The following is a 17,328-nucleotide window of genomic DNA, read 5'->3' on the forward strand; positions in this document are numbered from 1 at the left end:
TATCAGACCAGCGCCAACAAATGGTTGTAGATCCTGGAGATGTGTGGCGTGTGTCTGAGTGTGTGGCGTGCTGTAGTGCATGACACTCGAGAAAAGCCGCGTCCCTTTGGTGAAAATGACGAGCTTTGATGTGACAGTTGTAAATTGAAGTGAAGGACGGTAAATTATTTGACCCAGAAAAGCTTTCAGTCAAGGCAGGAGCATTTGAACTTGCAGGGGTTCAGCTGGTCAGCACGCATGCAGTGTTGAGCAGCTTAGAAAGTATAAGGTCTGCAGATAAAGCAGCTACAATGTGTCTGTTATTTAGGAGTGTATGAAACAGCCAATAATCTGTATGTTGGACAGCGCCGTGTCGCACCTTCGGTTCAAAACCGCAGTCTGAGTCAATTTAGCACCACAGCCTCCTGGCACGTCGGCAGTGAGTATAACCATTTGGCCAAGGCCACCAGACAGATCGCAGGGCCATACATAAAACAACACGGAAATAAAATATTTTAAGGGATCTAAACAAATGGAACAGCAATGTATGTTTGAACAATATATTGAAGTGCCTATTAGAGATGAAAAATAACGTGAGTGGGATATGAGGTGGTCACACACTAACAGTCTATTCTCTTTTGGGATGATTCCTGTGGGTGAGGACTTCATGGCCCCACTTGTTTAAAGCCTCAAAACAATTGTTACAGCTAATACATGCTTTGGGGTTGGTACATTTAACTATTATTACATCTTTCTATCACTACATTTAATACATTCAAATAAGATGTGGCCCCATGTTGCAAATTTCTCAGACTGAGGAATACATCAGAGTTTTATATGTCATGTCTGCAGGGCAGGTGGACACTGCAGTTGACCTCTAACAGATGTAGAAGCTACAGTATGTTTTCAGTCTACAGGAGGTACGCTGATGAACAGGCTGTTCTGTACACCTGTGTGTTGGGTCCGAAGTGTAATGTAGTAGTATTAAAGCAAAACCAACTGATTTCATTTGGAGTGGCATGAAACAAGGAGTTTCCAGGGCTCTAATTTAACAACAACTGAACTCATACGTCACTGCACGACCACCGCAAAATGAAACCATGAAGACGTGCTGATATGCATCTTTAAACTCCTTTAAACTGAATTAGTCATTAAGTTTCATGATGCTTAATAACAAATTTAACCACAACTTAAAAATTAGCTGACTTTTTCAAATCAAATTTAATAACTAATGACACACTTATACACACACAAGTAAAATTGTGAATTACACAACTTCTCCATCCTACACGCATCGACACAGCACAATCAATGTTCTTCAGTAAATGAAGAGGAATAAATGTCACTGTTAAACGTTTGTGAATGTAACACTGAAAATGTAGGTGATGACTTACTAACACATCTCAACCTCTTCTTCAGTGGGTTCATACTGTAATTGGCCTTGAGGGACAATTTGTTGTAAGTGTTTACATTAAATATTTAAAAGGCTGAAAGAAAATATGACGCCAGCCGTTTCCCTCAGATTGCATGGCAAACATAAAGAATTGATGACTTCTTGCGTATCTTCTGTAATGAGGGTAACACTCCATACCAGCGGCGTTGAGATATCCACATATTTTCAGTCACAGTCTCAGCACAGGCCTGTATGAAATATTTAGAGGGCTTTAATGAGACAGATGCACTTGTTCGTTCACTGCATGTGTTTGTTAAGTACCCATAAAGCCCAGGGGTCCTTAGTGTTACTGATACAGATGGGCACCTGCTTGACCTTGGCACAGATGTCTTGCTATGGTGTACACATCAAGCCATGCATGACAGGACACACTGACACAAGCGCATATGTGTGTGCATATGTAAATACTGCATGTACTATACGCCCATGTACTGTACAGTATACTGCACCAGAGTTTTACTTTGTTGGCCTCCAGTTTAACAGGGTAGTGACAGAGATGTGTTGCAGCAGATCTAAGCCTAAAAAAATCAACAAATCCTTTTCAAAACACTGCAAATTAATTTTAAAAAGTTACTTTTTCAAAATGTATTCAAGACGTGTAATAAAAGGATCATTTAGAATGAACCCAAGGCAACTCATCTCCTCTTAAAATACCAGACATTCAGAGGAATTTGTGATAACAATCACAAATTCAAGGTGTAAAACTTAATTAATTTATATCATTCTGCAGAAGTAATGACTGTCAGGAGTTAGAATTATTTATAGAAATTATGCTGAGTTTTTTTTTTGAAACTCAGCATCTTTTCATTAGTCTGGTTAATATTAATAGCTAGTATAGTATTGATTGCTCAGAATGGGAATTTAGTGCAACAGCAGAAATTCTGCTGTACAACCTAATTTATCTTGGAAATAGAGGATGTTCCATTTATTGTATGTAATCTATGACTTTAATGCGGTGAATGAAATTCATGTGAACTATGAGATGATCATAGATATATACATATATACATATATATAACTGATCAGATATATATATATATATATATATATATATATATATATACTACTAAAATTCAGTGCTAGTGAAATATCCCTTTTATCACAAATGAGGTAACTTCAAATTTGGTTGGTGACAGTTGCCCCAAATCTTCATGAATAAATATAACTTCTTTGTCGAAAACAAAGACTTTGAATAATATCAGTCACATTCTCAAATGGATATGTATTTAGAAGATGTGTGTTCCACTAATATCCTTGTTCAACCATCCAACTGGTTTAAAAAGCTTGCTGGCGCCTGACTTAGAGGTGAGGTAATATTGTTCAAGGGGACAAAAGATTTACTTGTGTAGTTTTCTGTAACTTCTCAATTTCTTCTTAAGTTGTCGAGTACAAAGATTGTTTCATCTACTTTAAAGATTCACATTCAGGTTTGGAGGCAAGACTTTTTTGTTGTGGTCCCACTGGAGCAAGAGAATGCAAGGGGAGTACAGTTATTGGTTTAAGATGTCTGGCCTCCAAGACTCCCAACACTAGTATGGCTGAGAGTGATGGAGAGTGAAATGATTTGAACACTTGCTTTGGTGTTTTTCTGTTCAAACACCAAGTGCAGTGGGGGAGAAAACCTAATTGCTTGTCATTCTCAAAGAGGGAGACAGAACCCTGTGTAAGCAATTGGCTAGATTATTCAGTTATTTACTCCTTTCTCTCAAGAGGGATCACCATAAACGATCAGTTTGAACAGACTGCCATCGAGGATCTTGTTAAGTTGTGCTTCCTCATTCGAGATTGGTGTGATGATTGCACCAGAAACTCACCCAGCTGGGCTCAATTTATAGCTAAAAGGTACTGTACTGTGCTGTAGGAACTAGCACTTGTAAATCACGTTGCTGTTTAAAACATAATTTGGCACAAGCGTTTATTTTATTTACATTAAGCTAATTATACAGTACTTCAGTGTTGTAATATAAGTGTCACTGAACTGAGATGGTTTTATTGACGCAAGTGAAACAGTAGATATGATAATGCTATACTGAGAAGACAACCCTGACTCCACATACAAACAGGTGATGTTAGCTGACCTAATGCTAACGCTATCTACAGTGACTCTACATGTGAGGACAACAAGGACAGAGCTCAATCTGAGTCAGGCAGGACAAACAGCTGGGTTGGCTTATGTCCAGTCCAGACAGCTTTAAACAGTCCTCCGACCTGGCAGTGACGCTTTGGCCTAAAATCTCTTTTCCTGGTGCCAGTCCAATGGGAGCAAAGCAGCATGATCACAATAAAAGCCCTCCCCCAGATATGAGTATAATCAAGTCACTTGTGGTAAATTTTTGTCCTTGTCTCCATGCCAAAAGCCTATTACACAGCAGTTTTACCAAAACATTGAAGCTTGCCAAACCTTGTGAAAAATACTTTTTAAAATGTGTTCTGTCTGCCATTATTATCAGTGATCCTACCTGTTAAAAGCGTTACAGATTTTGAGGAATGAAACTGTGCAGCTGGATGACAGTCAAAGAGGAACAGAGATGAGAGTCTACGTTTCCCAGGAGGAAGGACACTATGTAGGTAGCAGGCTGGACAGAGTGTGCTCTGCCAAGCAGCAGCATAACCTCCACCTAGAGAATTAAACAAATGAAAAGCTGCAGGAGTAGGGGTGTAAATCTGCCAGTGAGAGACAAAGACACACACTCAACTGTTAAAATCACCTTACTATGCTACGACAGGTCCAGTACTTGTCTGAATTACTAAAGCCCATGGAAGGTCAAGCTGCAACACACAGATGCAACTTTAAATCTAATACGAGAACATTACATATTTTGCATGTAGATCACTTCTCATGTAATAATGTTAACATTTAAGAACACTAGTATAGCTATAATATGAGCCACATTTTCCTAATACAAGATTAGTGTCATCTGTTAAAGAAGATAACCCACATAACCTAATTTCTGAGTCCACCTTCATACACTCCCCATTAATATACAAAGGTGCTGCTTCACAATCAGCCACAGATAATGAGGTTGCATTATGTTTGATTCAGTGCTGCTTGAAGAGATTGAATAGTATGTGCTTGTGTCATGACTGATTAGGGTAGAGCTTGAATCTGCACAATAATGATACCGCATTGTGTGAGTCAGAACCGTATCACTGTAAAGAGATTTGTTTCATAAAAGAAATACAGCTTAAGAAAGGGGGGTTGAGCACAGAGGGCCATTGAACCTTTGTACTGTCCGCTGTTCACTCTCTCATCTTAATGTTTGATGTGCTTTCAGGCAGCCTGCTGCTTCATCAGAGGCGCGTGCGTGTGTGTGTTTGTATGGACAATACAATAGTCTGTATACACAGTGACATTGTGGGGACTCACTTCCCATCTAAGAACAAAAATTTGGTGAAAAAGTAAACCTTTTTTGGGGGGGTAAGACTTGGTTTTAAGGTCAGTTTAAAGTTAGGATAAGTGTGAAAAGTGGTGTTGATGGTTTGGAGTAAGAGCAAGTCAATTCTGTACAATTTCCTCACAAATACAGTGTGTGTGTGCGTGTGGTAGCTAAAGGAAGGGGTGGTTAGCGTGTGTGTTTTTTAATGGACAGGGAGGTTTGTGTGCCTGTGTGAGTGGTTTGGGTTTTGATGATGATGTACCTGTTTCTGGGTCAGTTTTCTAAATGTGGTCTGTCCATGACTCACACAGGGGTGATATTAGCGTGTGATGATGGCAGTGAGCTTTTTTTGCGGTGCGGCCCAGGGTGAAATGGGTGACTGATTTTACTACTGCAGTGTTTTGGATGAGGCACGAAGGCAGGCAGCGGCCTGCGTGGTAATTGGTTAACAGATGGAACGCCGGGTAGAGAAGTATGTGAGGTCAGTGGCCTGACTCTCAGACTAACACTGTGTCCATGTCATGGTTGGCCCCCCTGAGGTAGAGAGGGTGTGTCAGCTTGGCCTTACCTTTGAGCTTACAGCTAGAATGTCCTTTTAGATATGTGTACATATACAAACACGCATGACCTTCCTAACAAACAAAACATAAAACTGATCAGATATTATATAAACAAAACAAAAAAACCTGCAGGCTATAATGTATAACATATTAATGATTTTCTAAGCCACAGTCAGATTTTCATGGCAGCCCTTTCTAGCATTGTAGACTGTCACAATGCCCCTCACTCCCCACTGAATGACACTCCTGCAGAGGAAACCAGATCCTTGCATGATGTTTGTTTTCTGCTTTTTTAAGCTTTGAAATCATACAGTAGGTGGGCCTATTTAACTGCCATCCACATGGGACATTTGTTGTTGAAACCCTGGGAATTTTAATATTTTGCAGATATTTCAGAGGGACACTCTCACTTTAAAATGGGATTGTCAAAGTCAGATAGGAAGTCTGGTAACCTTGGTATTTAGTCCATGTTTTAAATGACCAATTACTCATTCAGAGCCACAGACTGACCACTACTTATGCTCCAGGGTTGTGTGGGCTCTAAATGACCTCTGTTGCTGTTTTCTGTCTTGTTGAAAACCCAGCGGCCCGCTGTCCTAAAATGACCATTAGCAATCCCATGGACTGAGCTGGCTGACTCTAGGGCAGCTCATAATCGTCATTAGAAAGGTCTTTAAGGTCTTTTGGGACTGAGCACTAAATACAGTTGTTAGAGCTTTCTCATTTATACAGACATGGTTAACCTGGCAGCTAACCAGCAGCCAGCTGTACACTCAGGAACTGATTACTTTTTATACATAGAGGAGGAACGAAAAGTAGATTTACTTTCCTGTAGTGTCATTTTTTGACCCTAATTCTCTCTTCCAGACAATTTCACAATGACTGACTTGTGCACAAATAATTCAAAATCTCAAAATATTCAGTGTGCTCATATAACATATAGGATGTTATTTGTATTCTTGCTGTCAACAGTGTATGGTAGGATCAGCTCGACTGGTGGGATGAATATCATCCCTGTATCGCATTCTATCCCCCACTTTCTCTCTTTCCTTCTGAGTGTGCTGGAGGGTGCAGGACTCCCAGAGGTTTATGTCTGTGACTCTAAGCAAGAGTGACATTTCTCTGACAACACCCAGAACAGGCACACACATGCATGCGCACACGCACTCTCTCTTTCACACACACATTGTCTTTGTCTCCCTTTCTCCCTCCCCTTTGCTCTCTAGTTCACAAACATGTCAGCAATGGGATCCACAACAGACAAAGAGCCAAACAATACATTGAATCAATACCAACAAACATGGCTGAGGCTGTTACGCCTGTCATAGGTTATAGTATGAGTGACAGATGCCAATTAGCACACAGACATGCTTGATCATCTGGTCAATGCTGGACACACTGCCGCCAGTAATAAGGGTAACAACACGTTACCCTAGTAACTGCCACCATGGGACTCGACCAATGATTTTTTTTTGCGCCCATCTGCTCTTTTTTGCATTGCAGTAGGCACCTCCTGACCAGTTTTCTGTACGACCTTGCTTTCCCCTGCTCGATGAATCTTTTATGAGCCTGGCAATGTGGGTTTCTGTGTAGAAGATTGGAATATAAATATGGCTGTTGCGCCTAGAGCTCCTCTTCCCGCTCTGATACAAAAGCTTTCATAAGACTGAGCAGATTGGGCAAGCTGCTACTTGAACGGTGCTCTTCACATCTCCTCGCTTTTATTGGAAGACACACATCCCGAATCAGAGAGTGTTATGCATTCTCAAACACCAGACTTAGATTCTGCTTCCACCTGCTAAATCACATGGCTGGACAGCATACCACACCCCTGAGACATCTTGCTTCCTTTCCTTCCGTTTGGTTTTTATGTCAAATTCTTTGTCGGATATTTTGCACAGCATAGTTTTCTCTTCGAAAGCCACATTCATGTTATAGAGTTGTGAGCTGTAGCAGCAAATGACATTAAATGAGAGGTGATAAAAAAAAGTGACAGAGTAAATCTTGGTTGAACTCCTGAAACTGTACTATGTCTCTTTCTCTCTTACTACCTCCCTCTTTTATCTCTTTTTCTCTACTTTGTCTCCCTCTCCACCTATTTCACATGAACATTGCTACCTTTATTCCAGAGAATCCTCTCCTCACCGCCATGCGTGAGTGTGACAGCATTGCCTCCAATGTTGAAAGCTAACTCAATTGCAGGGCTTTCATTTTGGGAAATGAAGGATGAGAGCTATGCGGTGCGGCAGAAGCGGGTGGCAAGAGGAACCATTTAATCGATGTGTTCTCCGCGTGGCACTGTCACAGCCACTCAGTAGGGCCATTGATGAGGGAGGTTCTCTCTGACTGCGCCAAGGCTTAAAGGCTCCAGTCAGGGAGGCGTGGGAGCCCAGCAGCCACCAGACACTGCTGCATATCAAGCAGGCTGGCAGAGCTGCTCTCTGCAGCCCCACGGTGAGCAGGGTAGAGAGGTCCTTTGATATAGACACTACATGTAGGAGAGGGGAGATAACAAGATTCTCCAGTGGAAGGAACACCAGCTTACATTACATTATGCTGCCTGATTCTAAACCCCTGGGATTTCTCCAAGTCTACAAAACACACAGACACAGTAGTGTGTAATACTGGATGAGAACTCCACATCTGGAAGTAGAAGTCACAACTAGACTGTCATACATTTGTATGCTGCTAATTGGGGACTCACTATGTCTCATATTAAAGAAAAAGTCAAATGGAATGATATCTGTAGCATTGATGACACTCACTGAAAGAAATGTGATCTAGCTTTGATGGATTACACAAAATTGGAGGAAAATGATGTAACACGCTGACTTTTGCATTAATTTTTCATAGATCAGAGGGCTCGGATTTAGATAAGGATATTCGTCGAAAGGAACTTTTCTTAAAGTGAGTCCTGTGCATCCAGCTGTACAGTAGCAGTATGAATCCACTGCCCATTATGCCCTTTTGATTATTTACTGAGTATACAAACAAAACAAGCTTTTGAAACAATGGCTTTGAGCTTGCCCTGAGTTCTCAGTCTAAAACACTTTTCACCTTCTCTTTTCAAAAATCTGCAGCCTCAGACGCACAAAGACAGCCTGTGAAAAGAACAAAATGTATTTCTTTTATTCTCTTAAGAAAGCATCCTTTTGACCCTCTAGTCCCTTAGTAATACTCTCGGCAATGGGTATGCATATGTGCATTAAGTACAGCTAAGAAAAGTGTTAAAAGGGCTTTCATGCATTACAAATAAACACCAGCATTTACTGTACTTATGTAACTGTGCATTCTGTACCACACACACATGTACAAACACTTTAGACAGATGCTGTGAATTGAAGATGCTGTGGTGATCAGGGTTGGTGGGCAGTGTCAGAGCACAAAGTGAGAGGATGTGGACTGGGTTTGAATTAGTGCCCAGTGGAGTAGCTGAGCAGGGCAGCATGGTTGGGAAGTGAGAGAGAGAGAGAAAGACAGAGAGAGAGGGGAAGGAAAAGACAGAGCGGAGTTGCTGGAAATGAAAATTGGAGATTGCGGGAAGGGATAGAGGGAGAAATAGAGAGTGCCTTCCGAATGTGCCTGCCGACTGTGCCTGCAGGGTTATTATCTCCCCCATCCTAACCAAAAGGAGAATAATAATTACAGGCCTATCACTCCGTCACCATGATTTTATTCCCCTCACTGGCACTGACACTCCTTGCAGATTGTCTTTAATTAGCTCCACATCGCTTAATCAATATGGCCGTGACCATGACAAAACAATGGCATGTGCATCCTGTCGCTCTGGCAAGAGAGACACAGGAAGCAGCAGGAAGAAATGATGAAGTGTTGACAGACAAGATGAGAGAAGAAAATGATGTAGAGTGGCATTTCTGTGGGAGGGGAAAAAGAGAAGCGTCATGCTCTGATAAAAACCTGCTCTCATGATGATTAGAGTCTGCACTTGCTTATCTACTATTGAGTTTGTGTGCATGCGGATGTGTAGCAAGATATATATGTCTGCATCTTGCCGAATCACAGGGTGAGAAAAGAAAGCAGGTTGAAGTCTCGGCTCAGCTGTATATGAGGAACAGTGATAGTCATATCATGTCAGACTATGCTATGGGATCTAATGCAGTAATCCTCGTTATATTTTTGAGCAGCACAGCTGAGTGCTTCAGCCACACTAATAGTGATGTGATGAATAGGTATTCAGGAGAGGTCTCCTCTTTAAGCCTTAGTGCCTCAGGCTACTGGCCCTCTCAGGCCCAGCTCTCATCTCTTACTTCTCTCAGTGAAAGTAACAGCATGCAGAGAGCTGGTGCAGGGATCTTCAGAGAAGAGTACTTCTTCCTTGTAAGGCACGTTTTTCTACTTGGCATGTTCTGGATCGATATTTGCAGCTGCCATGCTTAAATCTGTGTTGATCTCATCCAAACAGCCCTGAACAAGACTATTAAATGTGAACAGTGAGACTCACTGAAACGGATTTGTACTCAGTGCATAATATTACTTTAGAGAGCATTTACACTGTGAAACAAGTGTGTTGGTATAATCTGTTTATTCAGGAAAGTGCCACTAAATCGAGAACATGAACAAGGAAATTAAAAGATTGTCAGATTATTATGGAGTGTATAGTCCTCCTTACACACAAGCCTTTGCTCTTCAAATTAGCATGAACACACTGTTGTTGTGCAGAGGTGGGCTCTTGCATAGGTGTGATTAAAATTTAAATTAGTGATTTAATCTGTGGGAGAAATATCCCCAGAATGTGTTACCCCTCTCAAAATTATTAAAAGGTTTTTCTGTCATTCTAATCTCCCATGCTTAGAGGTTGGATCTTATTTTGAATGCATTCTTGTCCATTTTACCCGAGGCAATCAGGCAGTAGTCAACAATGGTATGTCCCAGGAGGAATGAGCTGTGGAGTTGCAGACCGCCATGTCTTAAAGACAGCAAATGAAAATATTTATGTTAACGATTAGCAAAGGAAGCGCCTCCTTAAGGGAAGAATCTTCTCCCATTCCCTCCTTGTGCTGCATGGAATATTAATGCAAGGGGTGGCCTTTCTGATATCATGTCTCCCAGGCTGCACTCACAAATATCATCATTAAGCACTGTAGATCTGCATCGTGCTCAGAGTGAAGAGCACGCTGCACAACCTCCTGCATCAACTGGAATCCTGCAGACAAAGACACAGACTCCACACAGCAACTGTTTGTCTGCGTATAACACACACACACAAACTGACATATTCCCAAGCACACACATCCCACAGTGTAATTCACATTTTGAGGGAGGAGAGCTGAATTGAGATAGTAATTCAGGACATGTCGCTACATTCACGATACAGTTTATTGCCTCGTTCCTGCAGAACATTGCATCTGTTGCTGAGAGATTCAGCCTGATGATCCAATGCAACCCCCTGTGGTGAAGCACCAGACTCTATGGCCACTCTTTGCCATTAGGGCCTACTTCTCCTCCTTCCTCCCACCAACACCTTCCCACTCATGATACTTCTCATCTCACACTCGGCTAACTCCACAGAATATTACCCCCTTTATAATAGTCAAGTTACAGCCCTCTAATTTCTGCTGTGTATACTCATTTTCTCCAGTTTGTTGATATTTTCCTGTCTGTTTGTTTAATCACTGAATGGATCAGCGGCTGCTCATTTTGACAATGCAGCTGAGAGTGTGCAGATTATATGACTGGAATCATCAGCAGGGTGTTGGGGGAAGGTTCAAGGAACACAGGCTAACACAAGACTGTTTATTTGTTTTAATAATTCTCTCAACTCTTTCCACCAGCAAGGCGAAACTCCATAAAAGCACACAGTGACAAGCTAATTTGTTTATCTACAAGATTCTCCTAACCATTTTTGCCCATAACTCCATGTGGCTGTAAATGTAACATTCAGTTAGGGGCTGTTTTGGGATTCCTCCCCACTGCACACTGTGCCTGTGTTGAACTAATAATGTGTCCCTAATTAAATGTTACAGCTTCTCTGAGCATTAATGACCTGAAGACAGAGGATACAAATGGAGGCTTCAGTGTGAGCTCTGACAAAGAAACTGGACACACGACTGCAGGCTGGTTCTGTCCCTTCATTACTAATATACAGTTATAGCTGATGGGTTCTGGTCATTGTTTGCTCCAGACCATGTTGAGCACAGAGCATTAAGAGGTTTTTTTCCACAATTGGCTGCTACAAACTCTCAGTCAACCAGACTGTAATTGGCAGGATCTCACCACTCCTCTCTGGTCCTGTTAGTTTCGCTGTTGCAGACGTGGCAGAAAACAGACAAGATGTAAATTCATCACCTCAGGGAGTTTCAAATGCATCACCCATCCTTTTCTCTCTTTTTGGTTCCTCTCGCTGTCTCTCTCTCTCTCTCTGACTCTCCTCACAGTCTTTTTTTGTCTATCTCTTGTGTTATTCCTTGACTTATTTTCCTCTTGTGTAACCTACCACAGCGATTAGCTAATCATGGTGATACCTTCACTCTGTGACTGGGTGATATTTGTAAACAATGACTCAGACAGAGACCAAATGACAAAATGCAGACACTCTGTCCACTGGTTGTCTCTTTAGTCATCTAACAAGGTACTAGGTGCGTGGCATCTAAGATAAGATCAGCTCTCAGCTCTTCTGCAGACATAGATGAACACATCATAATGAAACAAAGCACTTTACCAGTACAGTAATAAGACAATGGAATGGCACTCAACTCCAGTACTGCAGAAACTGTTTTAAAAATGCTCTCAGCTGCAACAATAAGATTCTATATAGAGGTCTAATTCAGATTTGTAAATATTAGCACGCTAAATGTGTGTTTTATCAGTTGTGCTGTCTAAAACTGAAAATGTGGTTGACAGCACTCAGCGGAAGGCAAGTTACCATCTGGATGACAAAACTCAATTATTCTGGGTGATGGTGACATGGCCAACACCACAAGTTCAGTGAAGGGCGTTTTGAGGAGGCAAGTGGCCATGGGGGGGCAGTCTCAATTAGCAGGCTTTCTTTGAGCCTCAGCTACCTTTCTGCTGGGCTGAAGACAGATTTGCTGTCAGTAATTACTCAATTTACAGGAATAGCTTTCCCTATGCAACAGAGAGAATGTTTGATTAGCTGGGTGGGAGAAAGGTCAGGATGTGGCAGTGGCTTTCTGCTGTTGGATCCAGAAAAGAGTGGGTTTTGTGGGACATTGGCAATCAGGTCATGGAGCCAGGAAATGATCATAGTAATTGTGTGTGTGTGTGTGTAAATGCGTATCTGTGTGCATGTGCATATGTGTGAGTGCCTCCGTGTGTGTGGGCAATTCAACTGGGAACATTTACCACAGGAAGTGCTGCACAGAGTCGAATTCATCTGGTACTGTTGGCATAAGTAGACGCAGAACAGTGGATAGAGACATGCTGCGCTGCAGAATACATGGCAGCTGATTGCTACATGTAGTTCTTGCCTATTGCTTTGATCAAGCCTTTTCTTTAGCAAGCCTCAAGCAAAATGTGACGCCCTGCTTGTCCCTGATTGAGCTATCTGATATTCAACCATATACCATTCATTCATACCAAATACCCTACTAATAATAATGCATAAGCCCCCATGGACTGTTGAGATTGTAATCAAGGGAGCAATCAGGAGCAATCAATCCTTCCATGAACAGAATTCAAATACATGTTCCAGCAATACATTCATGATGCTTGTAAGAAGAAGTTCACTGAACTAGGATTTCTCCAATGCCATGTTTGCTTGCTCAAAGCGGCAATGTAAATTTTTGCAATTTAGCCTCTTCAACTGCATCTGTTCCTCTGGTAGGTCATTAAAAAGGCAGGTTGAGTGGCTGCTAGAACACATATAAAGTTCTAGTAAATACATCTACAATCTTTCATCTTGTGGTGCAATTGTAAAGAAATGTTGCCTTGGGTTTGAATATTTCACTCAACCAGAGGATGATATTGCAGATAAAGAATATCTATACTTGATCAAAGAACAGTTTCACTTTACAGGTACTTCTAGAGTACTTCATTTTGAGAGACTAATTGAGTACATCAAAGGTTAAGAGGCCTGGTATGAGTCTTGGTCTCAGATCTGTAGTCTTTCCTCGTCATATATTGTGAATGTGTCACCTAGTCTTCAGTGTGGGTTGATTAGATGGGCTCTAAGGGCTATTCTGTAAAAACAATGGATGGACTCACCGCAGGGTATTGTAGGTGTGTGACAATCGATACAGCCAGGCCAACACACTTACTGTATTGATATTCTTTCTCACGCATTCCCACTGAAAGGACAGATTCTCACCTGTTAACAGACATTATTGTATTTCAGCACTGTTGAGGGCTGAGCCGCAGGCAGTGACACTGTTTTGTTCCTTGCTTTTGTTTCATACAATAGTGACCGAAATACTGTATATTACGTGCATGTCACAGCTCAACTGGGTCTCTCACACAACACTGTGGCAACCACCATTAGAGGGTATTGTAGACATTTCACAGCTCAGTGGAGAGAAAGCGTAGCTCATGCAAGTGGACACAAATCCAGAGAGGCATTGACACACACAAACAAATCTATGCATGCATATGTAAACACATACACACAGAAATTGACACATTTTAACACATAAGCTTTACATGCATGCACATGAAAACACATACGTCTCATAGTCAAACACACACCATCTAAAGTAATTTTATTGTCTTTTGGAGATTATAGTGCTATAGTGCAAGTATAAACTTGTAAAACTGTGCTGATACAAGCTGAACATGCAAGGTTATCGACTCCCATGTAAGTTTCATGCAAGCCACATTTATCATGTCACGATTCATATCTGTCAATTGCCTCTGTGGGACAGAGGTCCTACTTCATTTGTGGTGAACGCTCACTGCTTGAATTATTGAACATATTCAACTCAATAGGAAGTGTTCTCTGTACTTTATGCATGCAGGGGTCGATGCATGTGTACTCTATAGTCCTCCTGTGGTCTCCGTCACTACTATAAAATGTAAAAGCCCAGATGAGTTTCCTTAATCAAAGGCCCACAGGAGCCGTTAATAGATTAAACACTCCATGTTGAAAGCACACCACTGTTTGCCTGCCTGAACCCTGGGGTACACCCTATTTATGCCATTTAAATAGTTGCCATGGTAATGGGGTCACGCTTTGTTTAGGCTGATTTTGATCTTGATATATTTAGAAGGCAGTGGGCCTCCATGTCCATCATCTAATTAATGAATTATGACTCAGAAAAATAGCCAGTATTCTTAGACCCAGATGACTCCAGCATCTTTCAGAGCTCAGGCGGGGGCTCGCTGCCTCAGTCATAACAGCTCTGCATCATTATGAAGGAGGTCTGTGTAATTAGCTGAGGTGTAATTTGGTCCCGTATTTCAGCTGTGAATCTGTAGCTGGCTGTGTGTTTGTGCTCACTGAGAATTTGGGTAGATTTTGGCACTTTCTGCTCCCCAGTATTGTTATCTCACCCAGAGCTTGTCCCTATGACCTCGGGGCTTTATAGCGCTCTACTGCCATCCATGGGTGTGCACAAATGCTGCCATTCCTGCAGTTGGTGGGCATTTTTTGAACTGATTAAAAATGCCCTTTATAGAGCACGCCCACCGGCTAGGAGCAGAGTGGATTTTTTTTTATGTTTATGATAAAGCAAAAAGCACAAGGCCATGTTGGCACGTCTATGTGGAGGCACAACGTGTGTGCATGTAGATGCTCCACGGTATTCAATAGTAATGCAGATCTGAGTCCAAGCATGCGACAAGACATCTAAGATCACCAGTGAAAGTATATGAGCTCAGGACAGAAATAGCAGAAGCTAAGACACATGCAGGGTAAAGGCAAAACACGATATGATGCCATTTTTTCTCATTGCTAGAGGGGCCAAGAGAGACAACAGAGAGGCAGAGAGAGTGAGAGGAGTTAAAGGCTAAATAAAATTCACGGAGAAGGAGAACAAAAGACAGCGACAGAGAATTGGAGATAATGACACAGCAGAGTAGCAGCAAAAATGAGGCTGGCCAATTATTAGAGTGGAAATTATGAGGAATGGCTGTGAAAATTAATCAAAAAGGATTAAATTAATACAGGTTAAACGGCTGCCTTCCTCTCTAGCTAATATTTAATGAAAGCTTGTTCTGCCAACAGACTCTGTGATTAGACAGATGATTGGCAGAGCCTGGAATTCCGTGAGTTATGGCAGATTGTCCTCATCACACTCATTATTCCCATCCTTTATTTGGTCCATCACTTTACAAAAGATGACATCTGACCTGCACTCTGTGAGAGGAATTGTAAGTTTGAAAGAGATCAGGTGCACTCCACTCTACACAGCTAAAGTAAATACATATGTTTTTAACAATGGTCTCTGATTAAAAGATGCCTTGACATAGAAAGAAATGGTGCAAAGGTGAAAACCTCTGAGAGAAGATATGATGTGGGAGTTTCTGTGGGACATTGAACATCAAGCAGGTGCAGCATGGACACAGTATTTTGTTGGCACAAATGAATAAAAACGTCTCAGTTTCTATGAGAAAAGAAGCATTGTCATCAAACTAGAGAGAGAATAGAGTTGTGTACACAGCCAAAATCAGAATGCAAGCTAAAGAAGAGAGATAAAGAAATTGGGGGAAATTCATACAGTGTAATACTTGCCATTAAGGTTTTGTATTCATATGGTACTAATCTATCATCTGAAGAAATAAGGAATTACCCATCAGAGTTTTCTTTATTTCTAATCTAAAGTCATTGTATTTTAATCTATATGTGCATGACCACAGTCCCTATAGTAAATAGCTGAGACAGCTACTGTATATGTCTGCTGACTATTGATGGTTATTATATCAGAATAAAGTTTATTTAATGATCACAAGACAGTTTAGGTTATTTTGAGATCAGAAAATAATTATTGTGTAATCATTAGACAGCAAAACATAAAAAGAGCTACACACATGACCTTGTTGCCCATTATAACTGTTTCTAACTTTGTGAGAACCAAAATCGAGTTTTGAGTGATACATTTTTACAAAAATGAGGACAATCTGACTTGTCCTCTGTTATGAAATAGTCCTTTAGACTCTGTAAGGGTTAACAATTGGTTTTAAGTTAAGGTTAAGGTAAGGCATGTAGTCCGGGTAATAGAAGTTGTGGTATAGGGACTAGAGAGTGCATTCTGTCAAATAGGGTCCTCACAGCTGTAGATTAATGTGTGTGTGTGTTTACTGTGCATTTTCTGTGTTACCTCAGTATTGCATAAGGCATTATTAAGACATATTTGGCAGTCAAATTGTATAAATTGGAGCCACTGGAGGGAAATGTAAGAAATAAATGTGCTGTAGCCATGGATTTCTTCGCAGTGAATCGTTCAGCTTACTTCTTGCCACAGTTCTACACGGGCTGGTATCTTTAATTATCCAAGATGGTGCATCAATAAGCACCATCTTGAATGACTTTGTTTTTCACTCAGTCCTCTTATTTCAGTTTGTTTTCTTTGAGGAAGCTGTGTACGGGAGCCTGGTTAAATGCAGAAAGAAGGGTGAAGGACGTCTGTATCCATGTTTAAATCTTTGCTGCCACCCTGTGAATATGACGATTACTGCATTCTCTTTCGACGGTGCATTAAAGGAAATGTATAGTACGGCACATAACAAAACATAGCTTTCCTCACACACATGAAGCTTGGGAGCAAAACCCCCTAAATGTAAACACCACTGTATTTAAATACATGAATATAATTTCATTATAAATATTTACATGCATATTATATTATATATGTATATAATTAGATGACATACGTGATATATTATGCCCCTGGACATTGGCATAACCCTACCAGGAAACCAACATCAGTGTGTTTGTGTGTGTACATGTCCTTCTTTGCACTGAACCTTTTTTTGCCTCACTAAGACCTCTGTTAGACACTGGCTTACTCTCTCTGGCTGTACGTAAAAACTGCTTACTGGATGCAAT

The 17,328-nt window shown here is 41.2% G+C and overlaps 1 protein-coding gene across 1 annotated transcript in view; it reads left to right on the top strand.

The window, feature by feature from the left end:
* Window positions 1-17,328, top strand: part of olfm2a (olfactomedin 2a) — a 40,448-nt gene that overhangs the window by 721 nt on the left and 22,399 nt on the right. The gene's annotated exons all lie outside the window — the stretch shown is intronic.

Source organism: Enoplosus armatus, chromosome 17 (genome assembly GCF_043641665.1).
Source record: "Enoplosus armatus isolate fEnoArm2 chromosome 17, fEnoArm2.hap1, whole genome shotgun sequence".
In the NCBI taxonomy this organism is placed as follows: Eukaryota; Metazoa; Chordata; class Actinopteri; order Centrarchiformes; family Enoplosidae; genus Enoplosus; species Enoplosus armatus.